Genomic DNA, 9410 nt, shown 5'->3' with positions numbered 1-9410 from the left:
AAGTTTTCTGGAAATTTCTCAAGAAATCCTCCCTGGAATTTATGCAAGTGTTACTTCCCGAATTCCTCCAAAGATTTTTTCGAAAGATGTAATTTAAGAATCTTTTATTGGAATTTCATCCTTAAGATATTATTCCATATATTCAGGAATTTTCTCGGGCATTTATTAAGGAATTCCTCTCTTTTTTTTAGAACTTTCTGCTGGGAATTTGCAGAAATTTTTACAAAGACTCTCTTTTCCTGCAGAAATTACTACGGAATCTGTTCAATGAATTTTTCAAGAAATTCAACCTGCAGAGGGATTCTATTAACAATTTGTATCAGAAATTCTTCTATAAATTTCTCCAGGGGCATCATCTAATGATTCCAACTACAGGGATATCTCAGAAACTTATTGAGGAATTTATTTAAGAATTCCACCAGTATCTTTATCTGCAATTACTGCAGGGACTTCAGCAGACTTTTGTAAAAGATTTTTTTCAGAAATTCATCTACAAATTTCTACCGGAATCGATCCAGAAATTTTTCAAGCAATTTTTCCCTGAAATATTACTTTCAGAGCTAATCAGCCATTCAACCAGGGATAACTCCTGAAAAAAAAATGTTCACGATTTTTTGTGCGGGAATCTCCTCAGAACATGTTAAAGAATTTCTTCTAAGAACTTTCAAAGTTATCACCAGGAGTTTCTTGAGACAATCATCCAGAGATTTTTGTAGTGTTTCTTTAAAGGATTCTTTAAAACTTCTACCCGTTATTTTTGTGAAACTTCTGCAAGAACTTCATGAAAACAAATTCCTCTAGGAATGTCTAAAACAATTCCTACAGGAGGAATTCATCCATGCAGGGATTTTTGAAGAAATTCCTCACCTAAATTCCAAAAAAAATCCCTTAAATTCCGTCTTTGAACAATCCCTGACGAAATGTCAGACATTAATTTCTGGAAGAATCCCTGAAGCATTTTTTGGATACTTCTGCACTGTGGCTTCTTCCGTGGAACGATCCAATTAATCTCCCTCCTTATTCGGAAAGATGCAAACTGATAGGTTTGGAACCACTATCGCTCAGGCGAGAGAACATGCAACGTTTATTTGTCTTCGACATAATCACGGGAGCAATTGACTGCTCCTCGCTTCTTGAGCAGATTCCGCTCAACATTCCACCTCGTCGGTTCCGGCACTCTTCTCTTTTGGCTGTCCCCTATCACCGAACAAACTATGGTTACAATAATCCACTTGAATTGTATCAGCCTAATTGTTTAGATCTTAAGATAATTTAATTGTGTTGGTATATAAGTTCAGTCTGTACAATGTATGTCGAAGACGGTGATATAAATAAATAAATAACTAAATAAATAAATAGAGTCCCATGAAGTACTCTTGAATAAATATCTAGAAGAATATTTGAAGAAATGAGAAATTCTTGAAGAAATCCCAGCATGAATTTATGAAGAACTTTCTGGAATAATACTTTGAGAAACTTCTCTGCGCAATCTGTGGACGTTTTACTAAAGGAATTCCTACAGGTATACTTGGAGAAACACCTGCAGAAACCTTCTCAAAAAATCTTAAAAAAAACTTTCGATATTTCTAACTCCCTTATCAAATTCCTTTTACAAGTACCTAAGAACAAAATCTAAATACATTCCTTAAAAAAATGTGAAGATATTCTTAGAGCTACCCTTAAAGGAAATGCCGGAGATATTTGTGAGGAAATACATGAGGAAAACCTGCAGGAATCTCTACATGAACTCCTGCAGAAATCTCTCTCCCTGCAGATTTTTTTTGGCACATTCTGGAGGGAATTTTCAATAAAATTCTTAGGATATATTACAGCTCCGGTGAACTTCCTGAAGAAATCTGCGTGCGAATTTCTGAGGGAATCTTTGGAAATGTTTCTGAAGTAACCTTCGGGAGAATGTATGGAAGAATCTTTGAAATAATCAATGTAGAAAATTTGAAAAATTCTCTGGTGAAACAATCGAAGGGTTTTCCAAACGAATCTCAAGAAGAATTTCTAAAGCAATCTCTAGCAGGGTTTCAAAAGGAACCCATTGAAATCTACATAACAGAATTCTTAGATGCATTTCTTAAGAAGTTCTTGAGGGAATTTCTGAACGAAATTTCGGAAAGAATCCACGGAGTAATTTTGGAAGCAATCCATAGAATATTTTTTTAATACCCGCCGCTGACCCCCATACCAAAAAGCTCGCACAGAGAGCATTCTGGTGATGAACACTTACTAAATTAAAACAAGAAACAAAAAACGCGGGACTTGGTACTACAAAGGATATTGAAGGGATTCACACTAAAAAAAAAACAAATAACGAGAAAAACTAACAACTAACGTGTGTGAAACTTAAGGGAATTCTTGAAAAAAATATAGAGGAACCTCATAACCAGTTTCTGAAGGAATCTACAGAAATCCTTCAAGAAATTTATGGAGGAGTTCTGAATTTATAATTTTCTGAAAGAATTGCTGAATGTATATTTGCATATTTCGTGTATGGTTTCCAGGAATAATTCTTGTGCGGAATATTCAAAGAATGCATGCAGGAATTTCTGACGAAACCCATGGAAACTTTTCTAGAAGACTTCTTGGAGAAACTTCTTGAGGATCCTCTGCAGATAGTTCAGAAGGAAAGTCCAACAGGAAACCACGGAATTTGGCCCACTGCCAACTACGGAATTCGATGGTCGGCACACTGCCGACGACGATACACGAAAAGTTTGCGGATTTGATGGACAACGGCGGAAAACGATGCTGGATTGTTGGCTCACTGTCAACGACGAACGATCGACACTTGTTGTTTGGCACACTGCCTTTCGCGAGAAATTTCTACTGCGTGGCTTCGCTTCCTCGGAAAATCAAAGCCCTGAAAAGAACTTCCGAATAATTCTTGAGTGAGTAAGCAAGGCTACCAGCAGAAATATTTCCTAAAAAATGCACCGGAGCGAACAGGAATCAGGAACCACCACTTATCACTGTTGTTCGGATTTTTCTTCTACGAGTTAAACACGAAAGCTTCTCTCTACTGGATGTTTATTCGGTGAAATTTTTAGGAATACTGACAATGGTTTTGGGTTGGTGTGCTTATTTATAGGTGCGCAATAGGAATGACAAAGTGTACAACGTCTATTAAAGCTAACTATGATTGGCTGATTACATTTTCGTTTTGGTAGAAAGTATTAGTAAGAATAGGTTTGTGTTAGTATTAGCGGGATGGAGGCCGTTACCGCGGCTGACTCGGGTTAGTACAATGCGGAAAGGAGAGGGGAAAGGAAACGGAAACAATGTTGTTACTGCTGTCAAATGTCACGTTTGACATACGGTGATGCCTCATCGGCCCGAATAATCCTTGGCATGGGCGGCAGGGCTCCCAAATATTATTCGCTATTGCGAACAATATCTATGCATATTTTCTGAAGGAATCCTTGGAAGGATTCCTGAATGAATTTTCAGAGAAATCTCCAAGAGCATTCCTGGCAGATTTCAAGGAATAACTGAAGGAATCACTATAGAATTTCTAAAGAACTTCATGGGATTATTTCTGAAGCAATCTTTGTACGATGTTCTAAAATAGCCATTTGAGAAATTGTGGAGGAATAGTCTGTCAAATATCTGAATAAATCCCTGTTAGAAACTGTAAAAATCCCTGGAGATCTTTGATAGATTATTTTTTTTTTGCAAAGATTTCTGGAAGAATGTCTGGAAGAAATTCCAATATCAGTTTATTTTGCACGTATGAGGGCGCACTAAATTGAGAAACCCACAAAGGTCACATTTGCGGACTCATATAAATTGAGGTGGTATAATTACATTCCCATGGGTAATCTTCAAATACACATGGAGGCACACACATTGTAATAAGGAGTGTATCGGAAAGTAGTTGAAAATGTTTAGAATGCTCTATCTCGAAGCTGGGTTGGTCTTTTCATTTCGGTTCTTCTATGAAATCTTCACAATATAGTTAAGTTTAGAATACCTTGGAATAATTTGGCAAATGTTTTGTAGTATTGAAAATATGGTTAAATGAATACACCTCACAAAATAAAAATCTGCACAAAATGCAATTTTGTTAAGACTTTTCAACATTTCAAAAATCTGTAGCGAGTAAAATTTGTACGATAGAAAATCTGGAAAATATTGATGTTTGTTAACAGTTATGTACACGTAACATATCATTCAAAACCGACTTTCAAAATTCATATTTTCGATAGAAAAATCTCTTACATCTACAAAATGGTCCACTCCAAAAAACGTCTATTTTTTAGTCAAACTTTGAAGTTCTGCTTTTAATATCTTAAAAGGTTATAAAATTCTATTTTTTGCTCTAACTTACTCGTCTATAAATTAAAAAAAACATACCTTATTAAAAAAATGCTAACTTTTCATTTTATGTATTTTTTATTTGCGTAAACATGATTTGGAGGAGCATAGAAAAAAGGGGTTCCTCAAAAATGGCCATTTTTCATTTTTAAGAATTGCGCTTAAATGCAGTGGAGATTTTTCTTGAAAAAAATAATTTGCCTATATCATGAGGATTCTGGAGCTTTTTATATTTGCACAAAAAAGTTAACAATTTCGAACATAATCGAACTAGGTTGAAAACCCAGCTAAAAGAATATTTAAAAAAAAAACATAAAAGCCATTTCTTTTTTCAAGGATTTATACAGTATCTTCAAAAATAAAATTACTCAAAAGTTGTATTAAACTATTTTTGAGGTTAGTTTAAACATTTTCAACTACTTTACGATACACTCCTTATTCACATGAATTATTACTTTAAGTTTATGAGAGCGTACACACTTATTTTAGAGTCACTTGTTCGGCTGTTCTATTTTCGGTAAAAGTTCGGATTACCGAAGTTCAGCACAGTTTTACCGAAGTTCGACTAACTTTTACCGAACGTTCGGTAAACATTACCGATGATTCAGTAGAGTTTACTGAACGTTCGGTAATTTTTTGACGAACTTCGGTAATCTGAAATTTTACCGAAAATAGAACAGCTGAATACGGTACTTTATTTTAAGTGTGTAGAACTATGGGATGAATCATATACAACAACCCCACGTATGTGGCAACCCTATTCCCTCCTAATGCATCTGACAGGAGCGAACACCTATCGTATATTCACAATGGAATGCTTTGTGGATACACAAATGTTTATGCACAAAATTATGGATTCTTAAAAATGGCGGCCTCGCACCTTGGTGATCAACCCCTTGAAGAAAGCGTTAGTTCTTGAAGCCACCGCTTTTGGTGGGGTGTCACGAGTTTGTTTACGAAATTTAAGTCTGCTGGCCAATCTGCTACGTGCGGAAGTGAACTTTGTTGTACAAAGATAAATCCGTAATCGAGAAACAATAATTTCCACAAATTGTCCAATGTGTTTAGTATGCCTTGTAAAATTTACAAGACACTCAAATATGAAATAAATGTATTAAAAACTCATTAAAAACAACGCTGAAGTCAATAAAATGTGACTGTTGCACCTGCTCCAACAAAAAAAAAATCACTGTGTATTCAGCTTAATTCAAATCAGCACCACGTTCAGCACCAATTTTTTGGCTTCACTCCAGTTGTACGTATGACAACCATTTCAGAGGATTAGTTACACTCTACAGATACTGCGGCTCCCCTAGTTACACTGAAAGTTGCCTTGCGGTTGAAATTACTACTCTGCAGAATCAAATAAAAAAAAACAATGCAACGTCAACAATTTTAAGTTCTCAATTTTACCATGGTACGGTGTCACACTTATAGAAGGATTCAGCGTTCAACCGGTCTCAAACCCAGAGCCTCGTGATTGACAAACTCACAAGCTACTCGACCATCGAACCAATTGATGAGGGAGGGATCTTAACGCAACCGAGAAGCCTATGTGGTGTGACAATCGCACTTTGCCATGGTAAATTTAAAAAAAAAAACAATTTTGTGGTTCTTGTCACCGCAAGAAGTACTGCATGCCGCAGTTGTCAAGATATTTTTTCTAAGTCTTTCACGATTCGGAATTTTGTCAGCTATCGGACTTATGCCGTATGCGTGGGAAAGCGTGATGATTTATTAATTGAGGTCTTTTCAGGATTCCGCTGAAAATCCATCCGAGATTCCTCCAAGAAATCCTTTGCGGTTTTTCTACATATTTGTTCCAGGGTTTCTCCAGGAGTTTCTTGTTGGATTTCCAGGGATTTTTCGATGAGATTCTTCCAGGAGTTTATTGGGATTCCATTGAAAGTTTTATCTGAAATTCTCAAGAGTTTTTCCTGAGATTCCGCCTGAGATTTATTCAAGAGCTCTGGCCAGGATTCCTCCAGCAAGTACTCCCTAGATTCTTCCAGAGATTTTTTCTAAGATGTCCTAAGAAATACACACTGAGATAACATGCTTCAGGAGTTCCTAAATTCAAGTTCATTCCGATATTTCTCTAGAAATAATTCCAGGATTCCTCTAGGAATTCCGTCTAGGATCACCCTAGCCATTTTTCCTAAGATTCCTCTGGAATTTTTCTCCACTATTAATTTGTTAAAGTATTTTCTTCTGTGGTTCCTCAGGAGCTCCATCTGAGATTGTTTTTGGGGTTCGTTCAGCAGTTCCCTCTTATGCCCCCTCTAAGATTTCTAAAATGTTCCTACAAGAACTCTTTTCAGGATTCCTTCAGAGATTCAGGGACTTCAAAGGATTTTTTTCCGAAATTCCTCCAGGTGTTCTCTCTGAGACTTCTTCAGGAGTTCCTTTAACGATTCCTCTTTCCAAAATTCCGCCTGGAATTCCTTACAGGAATTTCATGCGAGATTCTTCCCGGAGCTACTTCTGGGGTTTCTGTTCTTCCAGGAAATCGACAAAATCTTTTTTCAGTATTCCTCCAAAAACTTCTCCTGGATTCTTCCAGGAGCTCCTTCCGGGATTCTTTCGGTACAACTGGAATTATTGCAGATGTTTCTAAAGGACATTCTCCAAGAGTTTATTTCAAGAAACTTCTCCTGCAGTTTTCATTTATGACATTCCTCATGAAGTTTCCACAGGATTTCTATGTAGAAATACTCCAGGAAGTTCCTTCTGATTTCCCTTCAAAGGGGTGTCCTGGAGGAATCTCAGATGTAACCTTGAGGAATATTAGAAGAAATTAAAATCGCAGAAGAAAACTCTAAGGGAATGCTAAATAAACCTCCGGAAACATCTCATTAGGAAATCTCGGAATCCCACACACTCAATCTTGAATTGCCTCTTCGGTACTTTTCTGACGCAAATAGAACGGCAGAACTATTTCGGTATCTTCAGTAATGGGTTTTACTGAGGCTCAGCGTACATCAACTGTCAAAAACGAGAGGAAAAGATAAACAACCAACTTTTTTGTGTTCAGCTGTTCTATTTTCGTCAAAAATTCACCGTACTCGGTATTCAAAATGAAGTGTGCAGAAAAAACTCCTAGAAAAGTCCTATTAAGCCAATATCAATCGAAAAACAGTTGTGACATACTTAATTATGTTAGGGACTGGGTTTTGGACTGCTGGAAGGCCATACAAATTTTCTTGAATTTGAACTCTATGAGGTGGCATGGAAAGCTTGGTATTGTAACCGTTCGTAAACTATTCTTGAGGATTTGGTTAAAGCACGGTGGCTTAAGCGCCACTCTCAAAGAGAGACCACCGGTCGTGTTTAATTTTGCCCGACTTTGCTAGAGACTTTCTCACTCAGGGACGGTTTTGAACGGTTCATGGAAATAACGGCAGAATTTCTTCGAAAACGCAAACTAAACTCCAACTCTTTCACAGGCTAGAAGAACTTATGGAAAACCGGAAGGGATGCTTACTCATACGAGCGAAAACGGAATCAAAACGTAACGGACTGTAGTGAGTATGTTTATTCAAAAAGTAATGTGAAACGTAACGGAATCGAACTAATTTTAAAACTTTAACTATTTATTTTAGCAACTTCATTCGTATTGGACGGGAAATTCGTAACGGAATGGAAAAAGAGCAAACATGGCCATGTAACTAAAAGCTCTTCACATACCTGCGCAGGTTTTGGTGTTGCGATGCTCGATGACGGGGTGGCGTAGCTCGACGACTCAACGATGGCGACTACCTCGATGCTCAACAGCGGCGACAGCAGAATGGCGGCTGCCGACGAGTCCGTGCTGCGATTTGGCGCGCAGCGTCGACAAAGGGACCCGTGTGCGGTATGGCCGAACTACCGGTGCGGAGGGAGTGGCGGCTGGACGGAAGCTTCCGATTGTTGGACGAACGAGAGAGCTTCGGCGGATGCCGATCGATTCCCGGGATGGTCTTTCTCCGGTCAATAAAGGCGCAAACAGAGCCCAGCGACCCGGCTTCGCGTACTATGCTTCCAGCTATGACCGAGCGGGGAATGCCGCAACCTCTATCTTCCTAGATACGGACCGGGTTCGTAACGTGCAATTGGCGACACGCTGCTACGAACCGGCTCTCGTTGATTCCGGCCCACGGGGTATGACGTAAGAGGGCCTTACCGTCGGTGATTGGCGGCCGACGGGAATACTTCGCTACGGAGATGATTGAGCGACTTCACTCGCGCCTCCGTTTGACTGCCTTCTGAAAGGCGGGCCTTTGCTGGGCACACGGGTCGGAAACGATGACTCACGGACGAAACTGGCGGTTCAATCCGCCTACGAAACCCCGATTCGGCGAGGGATACCGCCGAACGACGACGAAAAAACCAGCCGTACGAAAAAAGCGCTAGGCGCTACACGTCCAACAGGAATTCATGTTAATCTTAAGCACTTTTAATTTAATTATCAAAAAATTACCTTTTTTCGTAGTTCAATTCCTTCGAGAAATAAATCAATTGCAGAAATCGCGAATTTGCGGACCTCGGTCCTCTAAACACGAAAGAAATCATATAGAAATACGTTTAACATCACTTATAATCTTTTAAACTCACTCACTACTTTTACCTTAGAAATTGGAGAATAACTTTCACCAAAAACTCAACTAGACTTCAAACTTCACTTCAATTAAACTGACTTCAACTCAACTCAAACTAAAATCAAACTTGGTAGATACTTCGAATTAAATTCGCGCACTTCTGTCTTCCAGCCAATCTTGTAGCGAAATGATCGGTTTGAAGCAATCGTTGCGCTAAGAAACTGTGCCGCTTTTCAAAAGTCCCACTATTGAATTAGATGACTATTATTAAAAATCGCGCCAACATTTTCTGCATGGCGATTTTCATGCATGGCGACAAATTTGCAGTATGACTGTAATTCGCCAGAAAGTAGATACGCGCCATTAGCATTATGCTATAAAAGTTCAAATCACGTAAGCTTTTACAAACGCTTCGACATACATGAGCATAAGTAACAGGGATGGACCAATTTTACGAACAAATAAAATATTTCTTTATCGTCAACATTAATACAACATAAATTTAAA

At 38.3% G+C, this 9410-nt stretch overlaps 1 long non-coding RNA gene across 1 annotated transcript; it reads left to right on the top strand.

Annotated features, from left to right (window-relative positions):
* The first annotated feature begins 303 nt into the window (after positions 1-303).
* On the top strand, positions 304-8680 carry LOC134291692 (uncharacterized). Its single transcript, XR_009999236.1, has 2 exons — positions 304-7850; positions 7929-8680. It is a non-coding gene; the product is annotated as an uncharacterized LOC134291692 (long non-coding RNA).
* The last annotated feature ends 730 nt before the right edge of the window (positions 8681-9410 follow it).

This window comes from Aedes albopictus, chromosome 3 (assembly GCF_035046485.1).
Source record: "Aedes albopictus strain Foshan chromosome 3, AalbF5, whole genome shotgun sequence".
Taxonomy (NCBI): domain Eukaryota; kingdom Metazoa; phylum Arthropoda; class Insecta; order Diptera; family Culicidae; genus Aedes; species Aedes albopictus.
The sequence above is the reverse complement of the archived record's forward strand: the minus strand, read 5'-3'. Positions and strand labels throughout refer to the sequence as shown.